The following is a 22549-nucleotide window of genomic DNA, read 5'->3' on the forward strand; positions in this document are numbered from 1 at the left end:
TAGTTTGAGGACCAGAACGAATTGATGTACAAACCAAATTAATGCCAAATCCCAATGTGCGCTCTGCTCTTTGTATAAAAACACACATCAGTACTGACACTTTAAATGTCACAACACTGAAAAAAGAAGTGATAAAAACATGATCTGACTCAAAACATGGAGCTTTTTGCGCAGAGGCCAACACGAATTCTTTTTAAACATTTAGATGTGCATTTCAGTTTAAAAAGGGTGGTATTTCTAAGAGAAGAGGATCTCTTTGTTGTAAATGGCTGATTGCCTGATTCAGCCACACACACTCACACAAAAACACATTAGTGCACCACAAATACGACATGCATGAACTCCTTCAACCTCAATAGATTTTTCACCATTGGGCTCAGCACAAACACAGAGCTCATAAAGTCATGCTGTGTTCATGAATCACCTAGAATCATGATTCCTATTATGGCACACTTTGTAAAAGATGAACGATGAAGCGTAAACATATTCTTCATATTGGACTGTTATTATACATCCCGGCTCAATGTAGCACCAGGCGAGAGGCAATTGTTGTTTGCTAGTTTCAGCTCGGCGCAAGAGTCGTTTTGACGTTTGCACCACACTGTTTAATTAACAAATGCATTTTCGCTCATATGTGCACCCATAGGTGTTCTGGTCTAAAAAAGGAGGCGTGTTGAGGCGCATTGCTGGCGCGTTGCAATTTTGAGGAACTATAATACACTGCACATTAGACCGGATCAAAGCTAGTCTAAAGTCCAGCGCAGAGCACGTTAGTTGTGCGTCTCACTTAAAGATTGCTCAATACACACAGGATGTTCAGCAATACACAAATATCTTTACAAATGAAAAAGAATTAAAATATTACAAAAAAAATTTCTAGCCTACATAAATATCAAAACCACTGCCTCCATGCCTTCATTTCGGGGGGCTTTTTCAGTTTATTCATGACAATTTGCTTTTGTATAATGTTATTATTATTAGTAGTATTATTTATTATATGCATATTTATAGTTGTTTAATTAAAAACAAGCTTAGATTTGTTCACTTGTCGGGTTTTAGACCATATGGGGCATAGCATGTGTATCTGGAAATAACTTCGTTATTATTGTTCAGTTATTAATTTTTCGGAAATTGGAACTTGTTTAATTTAATTTAAAAATAGTTTTGAAACAAATCTTTGCACCTAAAAATCTAAATTAATTATGTATAGACTAATGGATGTCTGTAGATACAACATGTTTCCCTATCCATGAAAGTGAAAGTGAAATTAATGAATGAGGAGGCTGATCTCTCATTATCGCGCTGTAGATGCTCTGTTTAACTGTTTTCTTGCTAGTGAAGTGTTCAGTTTTTCCACTTACAAAGTAAACCATGTAAATAGCATATAAGCTACAGCGCGACGCAACTGACTCTTAAAGGGAATGGGAGATGAGACTTTGATTGGTTTATTTCCAAAACACACCTTTAAGTAATTAAGAGAATAAGCTCAACCCTGTTAGACCATGCGCAAAGTGCAAAGTGGATTTTTCCGTCCTTAAAATAGCAAAAGTGGATCTGGACACACTCTTAATGCTTTTGCGCTCTGCACTTTGGACTTTGTGTCTGGATCATCAAAATAGAGCCCATCATCTTCACGTTAAATTGAATAATATGTTTTTTCATCATATTTAATAATGCACAAATATGTTTTCAAAAAAAAAAAAAAAGTCTAGGTTATTATGGGAAAGATCACACAATTTTTTCTGCCTACTTTGTGCACAGAATATTTAGGTTGTTTTGGACACATTTGGCTCCCAGTGGTGCCGTATTAGTCACTGTCCGACAGTTGTGTTTAATTTGGGTCATGCTAACAATATTCTGGCCTTCCTTTCATCTGATGATTCTTTTAGTTGTGGCCATGAACTCTCTAACTCACTGTATTGTTTGGTGTTGTAAGCATGTTGTCAGAATGCTAAAAGAAGGTTTAGTAACTTCACTTAGATGGACACAATGAAATCATTATAATTTCAACATCATTTTTCTGTGAACAATAAATAAACCCCAGGACCGACCCGAGAATCAAAGAAAATCCAAAACATATATGCGTGCATTTTGAGAATAGGAGCATTCATTTGGAAATCTCAAACAGAAATGTTGTATAGATATGAGATTGATCAGAAAATCCACTCTCACGTAGTTAAGGTGCGTATTCAGGTTGTTGACTTGCATTTTCACTGCCACACTTGACAAAAAGGAATGGAATTAGTATTGATATTTAATATGCAGTAAATGGTTAAACATTTATCAAAACCTCAAAACTCAAATCTACCCATGAAGAACTCCGAAAATGACCCCAAACTCCTTAATCTGGGAGGGGTAATCTCCTCATCCACCACCAGTGAGCAGTATTCACCTGGATGATGCAACGGCAGCCATTTTGTGCTAGCCCGCACACCACACATCAGCTGCATGTGGAGAGGAGACAGAGTGATGAAGCCAATTTTTGATATGGGGAGGGTTAGGAGGCCATGATGGACAGAGGCCAGTGGGCAGATTTGGCCAGGATGTAGCGGGTTAAACCCCCTACTCTTTTTTTGAAGGACATCCTGGGATTTTTAACAACCACAGAGTCGGGACCTCGGTATATTGTCTCATGCGAAAGACGTTGCTCACTGAGCTGTATAGAGTCTTTGTCACTATACTGGGGCATTAGGACCCACACAAACCGTAGGTTGAGCGCCCCCTGCTGGCCTCACTAACACCACTTTCGGCAGCCCTGCTAAAGGCTGATTTATACTTCTGCGTCAAACACCTGCGTATGCTACGGCGCTGACGCATAGCCCTTCGCCGTGGCCGTCACTGACGTGCACCTCTCAAAAAATGTAACTACACGTTGCAACAACGCGTAGCGCAAGCTCTGTGATTGGTCGGCTTGGTAGCGCTGACTAGTCTGGGCGGGACCGAGAGCCGCGCGAATGGCGCGAACCCAATGTAGCGATTGTTTAAAAGTGTGGAATCCCGTGAAGGAGCTCCGGATGGAAAGTTTTGTTTTGTGTTTACCTCATAGTTAAAGTTGCTGCACGTCCGCCGGTTGCTGCCTCAAAATGAGCAACTTTGAGCCCCTTTTACATCCTGGAAGTGTTCAGGAAAACAAACCAGCAGAGAAGAAACTCGACACAGAGGAACATTTACACCTCACTGCCCACCAGCGTTTCGGAAGTGTTAATGCAGACCAACAGAGACAGCGCGCAGAAGTATAAATGCACAGCCACGCGCGTTGCATGCGCCGTGGGTTACGCAGGTCACTTGACGCAGAAGTATAAATCAGGCTTTAGTTTTAGTGGGCGACCATTTGAGAGTTGCAGAGAGCTAACTGCCTACCATATATCATATTAGTTTTGTTTTCCTTTGGTTTGACAATACTATTTACTGAAAATGTTCAAGTCTGACAATTCATGGAGGAAAAAAAAATGAAATAATAATTTCATATAAATAACTAAATGAAGGTCCGACAATGAAGATAAAATTCATTCACACTATTTGAGTGTATTAATAAAAGCTGTTTTTCTTCATTTTTGCTATGTCACAATTTGATGTTTTTAAGGTACAATTCAGAAGAAATGTAAACAAAAACTAGTTTTTACATAGTGATTCCAGCTGTATCCTTTGGAATTGAAAATAATGTATGTGTCTTTGTCACGCTGGTAGATAAGGAAGACAGAGATGGTCTTTTCACAGGTTTTATTCAAAACAAAGTCACTAATCACAAAGGCAATTTAAATCGTTGATATATATGCCGTCGTGATCTTCATTCACAGCAATATAAGTGTCAATAGCAGATGTTATCGATCTCACATAAAGTTCGCTCTTAGGAGACCCAGCAGGTGAGTATATAGACACACAGTTCATCTAGTAGATAGCTGATATTCTGGTAAACACCACACAAGTGTAAGCATTCCTCTAGATCGATGAGAAGGACAAGTAAGCATGCAATGGTCATTTGTTGATGAGTATACAAGCACACAGTTCATCAGAGTGATAGCCGATCTTCTAGTAAATATGGCCACAGCCATATCACCCTGCAGTCCAAGACCGGTTACTCATTGACATGTGCGTAAATCTGATTTAACAGTAGGGGGGACAATAAATATAAAATTATTTTTCCAGCATTTTTTTTTTTTTTTGTATTATTGACACAAATAATACAGCCAAATTGTATAATAAAGATATGTCCCCGCAGTTAAAAATGGTTTCATCATTATTATTATTATTAGTATAGCATGGAGACTACGTCATTATGATTATTTTTCAAGTTTTTCTCAGGTTCAACGACAAAGCAATTTTTTCTTCAAAACTATTTATTGCATTGTTTGTTGTGTTGTTTACAGTCAACTGACTGACTCCTGAAGCAGAATAAATGCAGGAAAAGCCATTTTCCATACTCATAATATCTAACTTGGTTACATTACACTTGTTAAAACTTACATAAATGTTAGGTTGTTAGGTTCTTCATAAATCTTTAAGTCCTACTTAAATGAGCAAAAAAAAATTCTTAAAGGGTTACAGTTCACTGAAAACATGTTATTTACTTACTCTTCACTTGTTACAAGTTAGTTTGAGTTTATTTCTTCTGTGGAACACACAAAAAAAGAAACTTTTCCCATAATATTCGTTTTTCCAACTATGGGGGTCTATAGGTTTACATCTGTCTGCAAAATTTCCCCCTTTGTGGTCAACAGATGAAAGAATTGTATAAAGGTTTGAAACCATGTGAGGTTCTGAGTATATTTTATATTATAAATAATGAATGTATTTTCATTGAACTAAAAAAAACTATCCGTGAACTATCCCTTTACTAACTGCATGTAAAAGAAATGTAAAAAAAAAAATCTAATTGGAATGGCATGTAAGGATGTGTCTAAAAACATTACATTCAGTCCACACTGAAGTAAATATTATGTCTGTATTAAGTTATCTTCTTTAAAATACTAAATCTGAGCAGAATCTGTCCAGAACATGAAACAAATACAGAATTAACCCCTCAAACACATTAAAAAGAACTGCAGATATGAGTTAAAGGACCAGCCGAGAAACTAGAGCACACAGCCTTTAACAAAATAGGGAAATTAAGATCCGAGATATAGACTTTCTTTGATGAGAAGAAGTGATAAAGAGCTCTTTGGAATTGTGCGGTCGGGTGTTTGAATCTGTGGTGAAAGAAATTCCTGGTTTTCCTTAGGGAATCCTGAACGCCGCGAGACCACAGGAGACTGCTAGTGCTGGAGTAAATAAACATACATAAATCTAGGCCCTTCCCTTGGGAGTCAGTCAGGAATTGTGTTTGTATGCGTGTGTGTGTGTGTGTGTATGTGTGTGTGTGTGCGTGTGTGTGTGTGCGTGTGTAAGAGAGAGAGAGAGAGAGAGAGAGAGAGAGAGAGAGAGAGAGAGAGAGAGTATGAAATGTATTTGTGTGAGAGAGTTGAGTGATCGGATGGATCTCTTTCATATCTTTGTGTGAAACACAGTGAAAGAATGTTTGATAGATTGACGAATGTTGGGATTGGTATCTTAATATGCTCGCAAACATCCTCAGGTGCTGATATCTGCTTCAAAGTAATCTGTTTATGGGTAATTGTTTATTTACTCAAACCCCTCCAAACTAGGCGTCATATTACTGATTCTGGGATAAATTCGCAGGCAGACAGCAGTCAGAAGTCATCCTTCTAGCTTACAGATTTATTATATAGGCTACATTGAATAATTAAGACATCAAAGGGTATGTGAAATATAACAAATACAGGTTTTTATAGTGCAACTATTTAGAGAAGTATTCGTTTTGTTAGATAATTAGTGAGTTGTGGACACCGAGGTTCAATCCCAATTTTAGCCCTTCCCCTTTCCCCTCGTTTTGTGTGTGCCTGTGAAGGGGTAGTGGTGTCCCATTTCTTTTAAGCTTGAGCGTAGGGCTAAGGGCAAGGGGTATACACCCCTTCAAACGAAGATTTTTCAGGATCACACTCGAAATCAAGGAGTAAGAAAATTGCCCAGAATACACCAGCCACAGCTGCACCTGGAAGCAATGAGATCCACAAATTAGTATTTGTTGTCATTATTATGAATTTTTACAACAAACAAGCACGTTTTAATATATTAACAACCGTGTTTGTGTTTACTGTCATGCTTTAAAAAAAAAAAAAAAAAAAAAAAACAGCTAAATTTCACAATCTATATCCATAATAATAGCTCCTGTATAGCAGTCCCACAACATTTTGTCACTCGATGATGCTCGAATACGCTGTCAGTAATGTCTTGTGGCTGGGAATGAGCTTTTTACAGTGTCTGCTATAAAGTTAATGTTGTTTTTGGTGTTTATACATAGATGAATATGGCCACATTAGATTGTTATGATAACATAATATATTCCTTCAGTGATTTCCTGAAGATAAAAACTAAAAATCAACACAACTGGAATCACTAAAAAAGTTGTGATCATCTGATTTCATATGAAGCAAAAGATCGCGATGACATATGATGACATGTGCTGGTGCTGTAGTGCTGTCCCAATTCAATTAATTGTTAATTTTGAAGCCCTTCCCCTTAACCCTCGGTTGTAAGGGCCAAGGGGAAGGGCAAGGGGAAGGGGTATGGGTACAAAAATAGAATTGGGATTGGGCCTAAGTGGTTTGCCTTAAGTAAATGTAATAACAAAATATTAATTACAAGTCTGATCTCATGAGGAAACTAAATGTTTTGTACAATTTATAGCCAAAACAGCCAGAATAATGTTTTTTTTTTATTTTCAATTTTCAGAAAAAGTGATGGAAGCTGGAGGAAAAAAATTTAACCTTGCAATTTAGCAATTTTCCAGTCTTGCATGAAAAGTCGTGCTTTCCCTCCATGACGTTTGTTTTTAGAGCCCAGAAAATTCATTTGTATTTTCCCTTACCAAGTCATTTGTGGTGTGAATGAGGCTCAAAATGCTTTAAAATGCCGTGTGATTTCATTGGTTTACTAATTTCGTTCTTCAGTTAATGCACTGATCAAGCACATACATAAGATGTGAGATGTTTGTTCAAGTTTTGTGCTATAATTAATAGTAAAGGTAAAGGAATGATTGCATTTAAGGCATTAAGTTGACTATATATGCCCCATGCCACTGAAAATATTTCTGCTGCTGAAGACTTGCCATTGGATGTTGAAATTTAATAAACAATAAGGTATGTATTTCCTTTTGGATTAACCTTTGTTTCAATTCATTACTTTACTAATCTACAATCACATCATGACAATAAATCTATGCAAGGTCTGAGTTTAACTACAAAAAAGACTTTGGTTTTATTTTAACCATGTGCTGTTGTAAAAGATGATGTTCCTGTGAACTAAATGCTGCTGAATAGCAAACCAAATATTTTGAACAACTTTTAGCCAAAACCACCAGAATAATGTTGTTTTTTTTAAATTATGAATGTTGTGAATGACAAATTGGTAGAAACTTTGGGCATTGTACCCAAATACATAGCATTTTGACTGGTTAGGTAAGGTGGTCTGAAAAACCTTTATTCCATTATTATTCCATTATCCATAGAGGTTTTTGGGGTGCTGTGGGCTTTTGCCAGGAAATTGGTTTGTGGCTACAACATTAAGCCGTTCTGAAGGACTTTCAGTGCAAAAGTTTGAGTATTCTGAGTGATATGAAAGGTTACTGGGCAATTGCTAAAATGTTGAGGAATTTTTTGCACATAACTAAGGGGTTGCAAATGTGTTGTAGGTCAGGGGTGACCAACCATGTTGCTGGAGATCTACCTTCCTGCAGATTTCAGCCTGATCAAACACACCTGCCTGTAATTATCAAGTACTGTTTAGGCCCTGATTAATTAGTTCAGATGTGTTTGATCAAGGTTGGAGCTGAAATCTGCAGGATGGTAGATTTCCAGGAACAGGGTTGATCATCCCATTCTCTGCTTGGTGCCAGGTTCACTATATTGGCAAAAGTTTTGTGATATCTACCTTTACATGCTCCTGAACATTAATGTCATCTTGGGCTTAAGCCATAGGAATCATTTGAAACTGCCAACCTTTTGCAGTTAAAACAGTTTACATCTATTCACAAAGTTTTTCCATGTTTAGGAATGTGTTCAAGGGAATTTGGACTATTTTTTTAGGAAGCGCATTTGTGAGATCAGGCACTGTTGTTGGATAAGAAGGCCTGGCTCGCAATCTCAACTCTTATTGATCCTAAAGATGTTCAATTGGGTTGAGGTTAGGACTCTGTGAAGGCCAGTCAACTTCCTTCACACCAAACTTGCACATCCATGTCAATATTGACCTTGGAGCAGGAATGAGCCATTCCCAAACAAGATAGGAGCAAGCTCCTAAGAGAAGCCTATTCTCTGCTTGGTGACTGGTTCACTATATTGGCAAAAGTTTTGGGATATCTCCCTTTACATGCTTCTGAACATTAATGGCATATTGAGCTTAAGCCAAAGGAATGCAAATGAAACTATCAACATTTGGAATTAAAACAGCTTAAATCTATTAACAGAAGGTTTTCCATGTTTAGGAATGTGTTCACAGGAATTTGGACTAGTCTTCGGGAAGCGCGTTTGTAAGATCAGGCACTGAAATTGAATAAGAAGGCCTGGCTCGCAATCTCAGCTCTTATTGATCCTAAAGATGTTCAATTAGGTTGAGGCTAAAACTCTGGGAAGGCCAGTCAACTTCCTTCACACCAAACTTGCACATCCATGTCAATATTGACCTTGGAGCAGGAATGAGCCATTCCCAAACAAGATAAGAGCAAGCTCCTAAGAGAAACCACTTCTTTGATTGGCACCAGATACACTATACTAGCAAATGTTTTCAGAATTTTTGTTCTGGTTTACATGCTCATGAACATTAATGGCATCCTGATCATAATCTGTAGGAATTCATTTGAAACTGTCTAACCCTTTTAAGTTAAAATCCTAAACTATTCATGGAAGGTTTTTTACATGTTTAGGAATGTTTATGGACATATGGATCATTATTTTTTGTGAGATCAGGTAATCTCAGCTCTTAATCATCCTAAATGTGTTTTGTTGATTGAGGTCAAGACTCTGTGAAGGTCAATCAAGTTCCTTCACACTAAACTTGCTCATCCATGTATTTATTGACATTGTAACAGAAACGAGCCATCCCTAAAAAAGATAGGAGCATGAAATTGTCCAAAAAGCTCTTAAAAAAACCCATTCTCTCGCAAATGTTTGTTGAAGCAGTCTCCACGCATAGGTGCTTAATTTTATACAACTGTGGTCATGAAACTTATTGAAACATCTGAGTTCAATGACTTGGAAGGGTATCAAAAACTTTTGGCAATACTATGTGACTGGGCCCACAGTCTTTACAATGGCACAAACTAACATAAAGATTCCATAAAGAGAAGAGTATAAATCAACTAATTTCACAAACTTGTTTTCATTCCTGCCAAAATTCAGTATGGTACAGCCCTATCTAAAATCTATTAATCTGCTAAGCTCTTAGTATAATTTAAAAGATAGCATTTTATTTAAAACATACAGCTCTAGTCCTAATACAAGATGAAGCAATGAAACGCCATGTAGCTCCCTGCAGTAAATGTCACTTTTGATTCTGAAGGCCTCAGAGTATCCTTCCCCTAGCGCTGACCCACAGCTGGATCCCTTCAGCGGGAGAGAGTGGATTATAGGAGAGGATATTGGGATACTTTAGGCCAGAACCCAAATGCTCCACACACTAATAAAAAGCAGACTGCACAGTTCTTCAGCAGCCCGGTCACTACCTCTGCCTTCCCTCCCCATCCCACACAAGCACACAAACAACCCTACACCCCCATCCCGCTTGACGTAGTGTTGGGGTTACAGTCTCCACGCTCTGTGGACGGGGTTCATAATGCATCCCTCCCAACAGGCCGAAGTAATCAAAAACAGCTGCTCTGATTAACTGGGATCCCCCGAAAAGCACCAAACCATTATTTATGCTTTGCCTTATTAGCTGTTTTATCTTTTTCCATCACTCTGTCTATGTGTCTCTTGAGAGTGCTTTTTCTGACACTCATCTCACTGACAAATGAATGAACATGGAGGGTAGCAGAACATAAGAGAGGCCCATTCTTGGATGAAAGTGACAGGAGGAGACAGATGATTTACATGCATGCTCTACAGTACGCAAACGAACACACACAGAAGACGATGATTGAAGACAGCAATGATTACGTTATTTTCGGATGGAGTAAATTGTTAGGAATGTAGAAACTGGTATCAGGTCTGACGCTTTACTCAATCTTGTAAGGCCCTGATATATTTTCTTTTTCCCCATTCTTTGTTTAATGGTAAAATGAGTTTTAAACACCATGGATACTGACTACTGTTAGTAGACATTCTGAAAGTGGTGTCAAGTTGTAAATATGCACTGCATGCTTTCCTCTCAATAACAACGCAAACTAAAATGACAGAGACAGAAAACACATACACTCACTAGCCACTTTATTAGGTACATCTTACTAGTACTGGGTTGGACTCCCTTTTGCCTTCGTGGTTCGTGGCATATAATCAACAAGGAACTGAAAATATTCCTCTGAGATTTTGGTCCATATTGACATGATAGCATCATGCAGTTGCTGCAGGGTTGTTGGCTGAACATCCATGATGCAAATGTCTCATTTCACCACATTTCAAAGGTGCTCTATTGGATTGAGATTTAGTGACTATGGATGCCATTTGTGTACAGTGAACTCATTGTCATCTTTAAGATATCAGTCTGAGATAATTTGCGCTTTATGACAAGGTGCGTTATCCTGCTGGAAGTCGCCATCAGAAGATAGGTACAGTGTGGTCATAAAGAGATGGACATGCTCAGCAACAATACTCAGGTAATCTGTGGCATTGACACAATGCTCAACTCGTGCTAATGGGCCCAAAGTGTGCCAAGACAATATCCCTTACCAGCACCACCAGCCTAAACCATTGATACAAGGTAGAATGGATCCGTGCTTTCATGTTGTTGACGTCAAATTCTGACCCTAACATCTGAATGTTGATTTTTCCAGTCTTCTATGATCCAAATTTGGTGAGCCTGTGCGAATTGTGGCTTCAGTTTCCTGTTGTTAGCTGACAGCAGTGGCACCTTGCTGCTGTAGCCCATTCTCAAGGTTGGACATGTTGTACATTCAGAGACGCTCTTCTGCATTCCTCAGTTGTAAACAAGTGGTTATTTGAGTTATTGTTGTATTTCTTTCAGCTGGAACCTTGGTCTTGCCATTCTTCTCTGACCTCTGACATCAAGGAATTTGCATCCACAGAACTGCCACTCACTGGATATTTTCTCTTTTTCCAACCATTCTCTGTAAATCCTAGAGATGGTTGTGCATGAAAATGCCAGTAGATCAGCAGTTTCTGAAATACTCAGACCAGCCCATCTGGCACCAACAACCATGCCACATTCAGTCACTTAAATGACCTTTCTTCCCCATTTTTGATGCTTGATTTAAGCTGTTGCAGATCATCTTAGCCATGTCTACATAATTAAATGTATTTAGTTGCAGCCATGTAATTGACTGATTAGAAATTTCATTTAATGAGAAATAAGACAGGTGTACCTAATAAAGTGGCCTGTGAATGTATATAGATATGTGGAGGTTTTGCACAAACTATACATTTCAGTACTCTAGTCAAACCAATTTAGGTAGTTTTACAGTATTAAACATGGAAAACCATTGTCAAGTGTTGCATTTAATTTCTATGATTAAGGTCTTCAGTGTTTATATAGGCAAGAAAGTCTGACATTGATAAACTGAGGAGTAGTAGTGAATTGGAGATGATTTCCAATTCAAAGAAAGTAAAACTAACATATCCACACACATATATATTACATAATTGCCACTGATCAATGGTATTTCAAAAATGTTCAACTACTCACTGGATTTAAATGTTCTGGTTAAAGCAATTCTTCAGTTAACAGTTCAAAAGTCCAAATGATTTGATCACAGCAAGTCTCTAGTCAACCACTGAATGATTTAAATGATCAGTCAGAGAGAATGTTTAGTTAATAGTTCACTGGATTTTCAACTCTGAAAACACTCACAACTTGCAACTGTTAGGCCAGGCAAACACTGCAATTTCCTTGTGAGCAAGGTACAAACTTGCATTATATGGAAAGATTAAACGCTATCTTCCAGTAATTCTTAACGTTTTATTTTAGTGGCTAATTCATATGAAATCTAGTAAGAAATATAGAGTTTAGTTCGATTTGCTTATCCCTCAATGATGGTTGGGGTTCAGTCATACAAATTAGCCACTAAACTGACAAGACAAAATAGTTAAGTTTCCAGATTGCATGCGAACATATTGCAAACGTTAAATAAAGTTGAACAAAACAAAATTAGCATTTGTTCTCCACCTTCTCTGTTTATGTTGTTGTTTCATGTTTCATTGTTTCAAAAGAGAATTACTGCGTTCTGCTGATCAACTGCAAGCTTATCAATTAAAGGAGTTGGTTAGAACAAAAACTCCTTTTACTATGGTAAATATTCCTTCTATCGTGTGTTGTTGCTTTTATATATAGAACACGATTTAAATCAGCCTTTAGGTTCGATCGTGAGAATTGCTCCTTTTGGTACTCAATCTGGCAACCTGCACTTCTATTTGTTTTGATCCAAGAATGCAATACCTAGTTTAAGCACTGAGTGTCAAAATATTAAGGGCTCTATTTTTACAATCTAGGCGCAAAGTCCAAATAAGTGCAGGGTGAAAAAGAATTAAGGGCATGTCAGAATCTTTTGCTATTTTAACGTTGGAAAATCGGGCTTTGTGCCGTGGCACATGGTCTAACAGGGTTGAGCATATTCTCTTTATGAGTTATAGGTGTGTTTTGAGAATAAAACCAAACAGAGTCTCATCTCCCATTCCCTTCAGGAGTCAGTTGCGTCGCGCGGCAGACTTTGTACTGTTAGTGGAAAAACTGAGCACTTCATTAGCGAGAACACAGTTTAACAGAACATCTGCAGCGCAAGAATGAAAGATGAGTCTCCTCATTCTTTACTTTCACTTTCACTTTCTTCTGTGGATAAGTAAACATGTTGTATGCACAGACATCCATTAGCCTACATAATAAATTTCGTTTGTTAAGATTTGTTTCAAAACTATTTCTAAATTCAGTTCTAATTTCCAGCAAACAAATAAATGAACAATAGTAACCGAGTGTGGTCAAAAAACTGAGTTATATCCTAATACACATGCTTTGGTCCAAAACCTGACAGGTGGACAAATCCAAGCTTTTTTAATAAAGTTTTTAATAAAACAAATATAAATATACTACTGATAAAATTTATTACTACAAAAAAAATAAATAAATGACTACAAATATAAATATACTACTACTCATATTTTACTACATATTCATGTAGGATAGAAAATAATATTTTTTGTAATATTTTAATCCTTTAACTCTTTTTCATTTGTAAAGATATTTGCATATTGTTGTACATCCTGTGTGTATTAAGCAATGTTTAAGCGAGGCGCACTACTAACGCACTCTGAGCTGGACTTTAGACCTCCTCTCAGCTGGTCTGTTGAACAGTGTATTTTAGTTCCACAAAATAGCAATGTGCCAGCAATGCACCTTTACACGCCTCCTTTTTTAGACCAGAACGCCTATGGGCGCACATATGAGCTCAAATGCATTTGCTATTTAAACAGAGTGGTGCAAAACGTCAAAATGACACTTGCGTTGAGCTGTAACTAGCAAACAACAATTGCGTCGCGCAAGGATTGGAACATAGGACACGGAGGTTTAAGAAAACTTCTCAAAACTTTAAAAATGTAAATTGCATTTAAAATGCAATAGCATACAGCATATCAGATACATAACTCTTTGCAAAGCATGCTTAATGTGAACAGATTTTAAAGAGTTTCTGTCCATTGTGGTATTTCTACCAAAGCCGATGAGTCCAGATGCCTTTACTGAGCAGCTGACCGCCTGCTTCTGTTGTTCATTCACTGATCTAAAGACATTCAGAGCTCAATGCTTTTCTGGTAGATTTGTGGTTCACAAACACAGCACTGTGTGTAAATCTCCTGACACAATGAATACCGTGACAACGTTTATCTGAGGGAAGACGCTAGTTGGCCTTTCAGGGCAGATTCCATCCTCTCTCTCCATTCACAACTCTTTATATGAGGAGTAAATCACGGCAGCTCAAACAAGCATTAATGCAGCTGCTCTGTTCACACATCAGCAAACCAGCCTGATAGTTTACTTATGCAGATGAGCCCATATGAGAGGAGGACACTTGAAAACACCCGAAATTGACTGTCATGCAGGTATTTTATCTTCACAGTGTTAGATTAATCACACCACAGCTAGTTTACACAGAACCTGCTGCTGAAAACCTTGGTAAGTCAAGCAAACTGTAGTGTTGATACAGCACAGGGGCCTGGGGTTTAATCCTAAATGCTGTATGTGATAATATACAGTATGACAACATGAGACTCTGTAACCTGACATTTTACAGAACTTTCAATATGAGCTTCTCCAGAACGACACACAATCATAAAGCATCCAAATATATAATTCAATCTTGAATTCTAGGTTCACCCATCTAAAATTGTGAGCTTGATTCATGGATTTACTATTTTTTAAGGTAAGTGGTTGCAAATGCAAACAATTTATATGGGCTTAATTTGTAATTGTTTAACAAATAATTTAATTTGTTTGTTTAAATTCAACCCATGTAAATTGTTTACAATCACCTTAATTTTTTTCTAGTTAATGAAATAAATATTTTTTTTTCAGTGTAATGGGATGTCAAAACAGAGATTTGATGCTATCTACAGGCAGTATCGAGGTAGGACAAACAAAACAATTAAAATGGCCGCAGCTGGAGCTTGAGATTTGCATATTAAATCAAATATATAGTACATACTGTAAGCTGACAAAATTGTTGGTCCATTTCTTTCATTGAAAAAAGAAAATCTACAGTGGTCACTGGACTAACTTAAAACTGAAAAAAAATAATGATTAAACAAAAATGACTGAAAATCAGTGTTGGTGAAAGTTACTTTTGGAATTTGGAATCTGTTTTTTGTTGTTTCCGTTTTCTCTTTTAATTTTCATTAAATATTTGCATTGCTTAAGGTACTATATTAACCAAACTTCTTCTAAGAGTGTGATACGCCTTGCATTCTAGTGAAGCATTTTTGCAGAAGTAGATGAAGCTGAAAGAATTGCAAAGGCCTGAATGTCTAAAATTAACTTTAGCTCTGCAGCTAATCTTCTAAAGATTGGTTGAAACTGAACACAGAATAAAAAAAATATATAATAAATAATAATAATTATATATAATGCTGACAATTTGGACAAATCTAACCATCAACATTTTATTTTACAGGAAATAAACACTTATAATAAGACCATTTTCCAGTTTTTTGACAAAAAAACCCCAGATTTAGTCTCAAATATATTCATTTTATGTATATTTTTAAATATTAAAGAACAAAAATGCTTATTTTAAGCTAGTATCCAAACGTGGGCAAACTAACAAATGTCTGAAACGTTAAGAACCTACAAGAAAATGAAACCAATTAAGTCAAATTTGTAACTATAACGCTGGTGTGTAGACGAGGGCAAAATAAAGTTGAGCGAGATGCTCAGGAGATTTGAGGAGGATCTGGTTTCGGTTCAGTTCATTGTGTCTGACCCAATAAAGTCTCTCGGGAAAACTTCATGTTAAAGGGGCTCCTCACTAGAGCACTGGACTGCATGACCTTCTCATACCTGTTTTTGATTACTGTGCCTTTGTCGAGACCAGGTTTATTTGCTGATTTTAGGTAATGTGAAACAGCAAGGAATTTAAAATTTAACAGCGTGGAGTTAAGTGGCACACGTAACTGCTCACATGTAGTGCCCCACATATTAAGAGTGCTTTTTGCATGACTGCAGAGGCATCCATGATAAAACGGTACAAGTAAAACAGTACAACATTTCGTGTCAGATGCCACTGCAGCACATATAGATTTAGATATTTGATGTAACAAACAAGAATGACACACTGACACTGTAAAATACAAAACTGAATAACAACATATTAAAAGACAGGACTAAATGAGAAAATAAACAAGCAACAGGTGAACACAATAGGCAAACAGGGTTGCAAACAGGCAAATACTAAGAAACAATGAAGACATAAAATAACCTTTACTGTAGTGTTGGCTAAAGTATACTATGGTAATTACTATTAGTTCATGATAGTTACTAATGATACTACATTATATAGTGTAATTCATTAATGAATAGTTGTAAATATGTACTATAATTCATTCATTTATTCATTTTCTTGTCGGCTTAGTCCCTTTATTAATCCGGGGTCGCCACAGCGGAATGAACCGCCAACTTATTCAGCCAGTTTTTACGCAGCGGATGCCCTTCCAGCCGCAACCCATCTCTGGGAAACACTATTCACACACACACCCATACACTACAGACAATTTAGTCTACCCAATTCACCTGTACCACATGTCTTTGGACTGTGGGGGAAACCGGAGCACCCGGAGGAAACCCACACGAAGGCAGGGAGAACATGCAAACTCCACACAGAAATGTCAACTGAGCCAAGGTTCAAACCAGCGACCTTCTTGCTGTGAGGCGACAGCACTACCTACTGCGCCACTGCCTCGCGTACTATAATATAATGCTTATTCCTAAACATTTCCCTTTGCTATAAATTACTATAGTATTATAAATGGTAACACCTGGCTTTATTGGAGTTTTCGTTTTGCTGGTACTATAGATTGTTTCTGTTTGGTACAGCATATTATTTACAGTAAATAACTGAACAGAACATTTATGCCTCATATGATTCATTGACAGTTTTATTAATCAGATTTTTTAAGATCAGTTTTAAGATCTGATTGACTTGGATTTAAGTTGCTCTGATTAAAAATGAAAATGCAAAAATAGCTTTGATGTAGCTAAGCTACTTTTGCCAGATAGCTTTTAGCTTAGCTTGCTACATTTCCCAGAGGGTAGCTTTTAGGGCCTACTCACACTATGCTATCCGAACCGTGCCCAGGCCCATTTCCCAGATCGTTTGAGAAGTGTGAGTGATCTGAATCGACACAGTTCACTTCTGTGTGAGTGCAAAACGTGCCTGAACCCAAAACTGAAAGCGAGACATGACTTTTTTAGGACTGTTTGATATGGATTTATTAATCATTCTTACTGTTCAGTGAACGCAAACTTATGGATTATTAAAGGGGCAAACCCCTCACTGCATGACAGCTGCACCTTCAGCAAACCTCCTATTACCTGGAGCACAAGGATTTTATGATTGTTTATGAACATCAAAAATAGCTGATCTGTTCGGCGAAATATCTGACTGCGTGTCACTGAATATCAAACGACTTCAACAATATAACTGAAGAAATCTCCACTGTGCTGAGTAAAATCGCTCACTGAACTCATTATCGATGAGGTAATCATGCCCAGGCCCGAATGTAATGTGAATGTGGGCCATCAGGGGAGACGAAAGGGGGGACAAGGATGCTTTGGCCCGGTTCAAGGCAACTGTACATAGTGTGAGTATGCCCTTAGTGTAGTTAAGCTACATTTTACAAAGTGTAGCTAATAGCTTAGCTCACTACTTTTTTCAGGCAGCTTGCCCAACACTAAAAATACCTGATTCAGCATTGTTTTTCAGATAAACAAGTATGTTCACCTACAGCATGTTTCTTAAAGATCTGGAAACATATTATGGCATTTTCATGCTTTAGAAGAATAAAAAACTTACATACAACACCTTTAAATGAGGGAAATGTGTTTCAAAGTTTAAGCTTGGTGAACTCTGACCTACGAATTTGCATCACGTGAACGCGTGAGCCCAGTAGAAAAAGAATTCAAAACAGGACTTCTTTGTACATTAATGTAAAATATGGTGTAACTGCTTGGTGTTTCTCAGTGATGGGTTGCAGCTGATTGGGCATCTGCTGTGTGGAACATATGCTGGATAAGTTGGTGGTTCATTGTGCTGTGGCGACCCCAGATTAGTGAGGGGACTAAGCCAGAAGGAATATTAATGAATGAATGCTTGGCGTTTCCCAGTCGTGGGTTGTTGCTGGAAGGGCATCCGCTGCGTAAAACATATGCTGGATAAGTTAGCGGTTCATTCCACTGTGTTGACCCCTGATTAATAAAGGGACTAAGCGGAAAAGAAAATGAATAAATGAATGAGCAACTGCTTGCTCTAGTGTTACATTAACTTGATTCATCTTACCCCTTTTTGAAGCATGGTACAACAGAATTTTGCATGCTCGAACTCTAGTGTGGGCACGAATTTACTCCCAAAGTTACTTTGACGTGTACTGTTTCTACAAATATGTTTATTAAAAAATATCAGACAAGCTACAGTTTCTTTGTGAGAACGCAGTAATTGACTCTGATTGGACAAGGGAAAAAAACAGGCTACTTTTCATTCCTTTTGATTTGGTTTTTGAGTTGTGACTGGGCTGTAAAATTTTCTTGGACTTGGCAACCCTGATTATTGGATCGACATAAAAGATTATTAAACATATATACTTAATAAACATATTCATATTTATAGTAGACATAAATTGAACAATTGTGTGTCTATGCAAGCATGACTAAGGCAGACCATAATTGATGCATGATCAACTATCCCAACAAACACATGGATCATAGTTTATAATTATGGATTCATCAGCAACCACAGCAATGTAAAAACAGCATGGTACCATAGTTACAACAAGAACATTGATTGTGCAAAAAACTGAAATCAACCATAACTTTTAACATCCTTAGAGCTTCAGAGATGTTCAGAAAGATCAAGTAGTTTCATGAGATTGTACATATGGAGGTGATCTAACCTGATGTTCAGCCAGATGTAAATGGAGAGGGTCTCCTCCTCGTGTCATCATCTTTTTCTCTCGCTCTTGGCTTGATGAAGTGATGAGAGCCTTGAGATCAAAGATAATAAAAATATGAATCAATCTTGCTTGTGTTTCTTGTGCAATTTGCGCTCAACTTCATCTTGCAGTTAATGCTCAAGTAATGCATTGGAAGAATCAAAGACTTAGAAGAATCTCGGTGCCAAACACATAATGGTATTAGACGCAAAGCTCTAACAATGTGCTCAAATTTTAGAGAAGGAGGGCTGACAGGTAAAACCAGCATGAGCTAAAAAATAAACAAATAAAAAGTCAGTTTCTCAACAAATTCTGAAGCGGTATGCTGGGAATGCTGTGAATTATCAACACAACACAAACAATCTGCTGAACACAAGCAAACATTCATAAATAAGCACATACTGACACAGAGTGAACAGAGTAACACTTTATTTTGATGGTCCATTTGAGTATTAGTAGACTGTCTGCTTAATATCTGTTGATATGCTCCTTCAACACAAATTTAACTGACTATAAAACACTTTGCAAGTACATGTCAACTTAAACCAACCCTAACCCCAACTGAACAGTCTACTTATAATCTAATGAGAATTAGTTGACATGAAGATGCAACTAAACTTTTATTCAACAAACGGACCATCAAATAAAGTGTGACCGTGAACAGCCTTCAAACAACATTCATAGCATGATTTGACTTAGCATCATCCGACTTTTGTCAATAGAGGAATAATTCAGTTTTTACTCCATCATTTTGAAGCAGTATGCATTTAAATTGAAACCTATGTCTTGTATAGAAACAATAATAAAAACAAAATTATTCACAAAAATAATAGTAGAATTAGGTCTGGGTGATATGGCAAAAAAATTAACAGTTAATATAGATAAATATCACGAGAAATGTCAAATCTTTAAACATTATTAAAGGCTTTTCATCATGGCAATCTTTTTGTGCAGCTGAACACATTTTGTGAAATGTTTTAGCTGTCTGAAAAAAAAAAAAAGAACAATCCTAATTCAGCATTTACTGTTCAAGTTTTTAACAACTAAACACATTACCCTACAAGTTATTGTATATTATTGTTCAACATCAGAATAAAGTAAAATAGGTGAGAACAAGAAAATGTGAGTTAGGGGCCGATGAACGTGCTTTATGCTTTGAGAGGTGCCTCTTTTGAATGGTTTACTAATGGCTGTGAGCGTTTTGCGTGCTACTTATGCGCCCTGCGCACCTCACGTTTTAACCACCTGCTGCGCCTTCCATCTTTGCCCTTGTGCGCCGTGCGCTTGCAGTTGAAAAAAGTCAACTCTGAGTGCAAAAAGTGCATTACCTCCATTTACACGGGGCTTCAGCATCAATGCTTGTCAGAAGGTGTGTTTGAAGTTGGGTGGGGCTGATGCGATCATTATAGCAGTAGTCAATACAATTAGTCAGCAATAGGCCACTGTCTGTGCTGGTGTATTTGCATACAGCGATCTGATTGGCTGACGCTTCTTTCGGCGCTTGAAAAGTTGAGCAAGTACCAACTTCTGCAGCAAACAATGCCTCTGAAGCGGCGCCGACGGATCCACAATGCAGTTCGGCAACACCTGTCGTCACCTATTCAAAATGAATGGGAAGCTTTGAAGCCTACACGTGTGAATAGGGCGTTACGTCAGTCGCGTCTGTTTTATTTTCCACTCAAATTAAAGAAAGGGCTGGTGTTTCTGTTGAGGTGCCTGGAGTGTTTGTGTTGTCAAAACAACAACAGAGACATTTGAAGATAGAGGAGAGACTTGTAGTTGCTGTTTTGAGTTATGTGGAACTGTGTGACTTATTATCACAAAAATATTAGATATTAAAATTATATCATTATCAACCACAATCCTCTCGCACAATACCCAACTGATTCAGTCGTTAACTAGCGACCTAAAATAGCGCACAGTGCTCCTTTTTTTTGTTGAAGGTGCAGTAGGTGATTGTCTTCAGAAACATTTTTTGTTGTGCTGGTTGAAAGTCTCTTCACAGTCCAATAGTAATGATTACAGTAAATGATCTAAATGTGTTTATATGTATTTTTATATTCTGGGTAAAGCATAAAACTAAAAAATGTTCATCAAATTAAATAGAGTCGGACCATCATCTCCCTTAATTCCGATAAGCAGGTCAGACTGTCTGTCAGCAAATGTAAATTCTGACTTCTGCGCATCTGTTCACGCAGATCCACCATTAGCGAGTGCCCGTCTGCATCACAAACTCATGCGCGCGAGTGAGCTACGGGCCGCTCGTAGATGCCGAGTCGGAGCCGGATGCGCCGAAGGACAGCCGAGCTTGGGCCGATTACTGTTTAGTCAGGTACGGGTATAATTCGCCCTTAAAGAGGCCGCGCGGTCACAAGACGGACCACTTAAATGCTGAATTGAAACTTTTAAAAACCTGAATCAATATTGGAGTTACTTTAGCACATTGGAGGAAGGACGACAAGATGGCTGAAGTATTACTGTTAGACAGGTGATGTTCTGTTTTGAAACTATTTTATGTTAGATTGTGTTCTGTTATGAATGACTTATATGCACAGACGTGTTGTTCAGCCACTGAAATCTCCCGGTGAAAGATTAATGTGATTATTTTCAGATTCATAAGGTTCTTTGACAGCATCTATAATGTAGATTTATATTTAGTTTAACAACAAAACACCAGTAAATAGCGCTATTCCGCCTAACCTACTTTACTGAGCTGAAGTTGCTTTTATATTCACATTGGGTCATTTTTGAACAATGATAGCCTTCCTATACTGTTTACCATGCTACTCTGAATATTCGCTTTGAAATAGCATGTAAGTGTGGCAAAGTATTACATGTAATTCCTGCATGGCGCTGGCACTAACTAACTGGCGAGTGACATGAACTAGTGGGTTGTCTGTGGGCTGTTGTGACGTGGTGTGCGCGCTCGCGATTTCAGGGGTGTGGCTTTGAATCACAGTCCCTCCCTGCCGTCCAAAGATAATATGCTAAGCAGTTAGCTTTTTAGCAGATCACCTACTGCACCTTTAACAAAAAAGACAGTGTGGTGTGCCTCGTGTTTTTGGGACTGTAAATGCGTGTTCGATGTGATCGGCCCCTAAATGATGACACAATTTTTATATTTTATTTAGAGATGCTTTTTATTTATACCTTATTGATGACTGATTAAGCGTTGACATTTAAAGGTTAAGTAATGCTTTGCGCTGTAAAGGCCTGTGCACACTGAGACGTTTTTTTGCTAGCGTATTCCATCGACGTTTACCGTCTCATGACTAAATAAAGGGCATCAATGAGCAAAGCACACCAACGCGCAAAAGGCCAGGTGTAAAAGCGTAATTTTTAAAAAAACACCTAATGCTCGTTTTTTTTTTTTTTTTTTTGATGTGCCACATCAAAACCTTCTCCACCAATCAGGTTGTCACTTTTGTTCACGTGCACGGAGCTACTGAAGTTACAGTAAACAGCACTTGGAGGCGCTCAAGTGCAAAACTGTCAATGCGAGCGCACATTGAAGAAAATGCCCAGAGATGATGAACGTGGAGCTGCTTATTGTACTCATGAACAGTAATCATTTCTTCATCACTAGAGCTGAAGCTGGTACTTGAACCATTCATAACAACAAGCATGTCAACTTTGTCTTC

General features: G+C 37.8%; 1 long non-coding RNA gene across 1 annotated transcript; it reads right to left on the reverse strand.

The window, feature by feature from the left end:
* Nucleotides 1-5694: 5694 nt before the first annotated feature.
* On the reverse strand, nt 5695-19148 carry LOC147839018 (uncharacterized). Its single transcript, XR_015518104.1, has 2 exons — nt 18870-19148; nt 5695-6049 (listed from the first exon to the last, which is right to left on the reverse strand). It is a non-coding gene; the product is annotated as an uncharacterized LOC147839018 (long non-coding RNA).
* Nucleotides 19149-22549: the final 3401 nt, after the last annotated feature.

The sequence above is a fragment of the Danio rerio genome, chromosome 20, assembly GCF_052040795.2.
Source record: "Danio rerio strain M-AB ecotype USA chromosome 20, GRCz13ab, whole genome shotgun sequence".
Taxonomy (NCBI): Eukaryota; Metazoa; Chordata; class Actinopteri; order Cypriniformes; family Danionidae; genus Danio; species Danio rerio.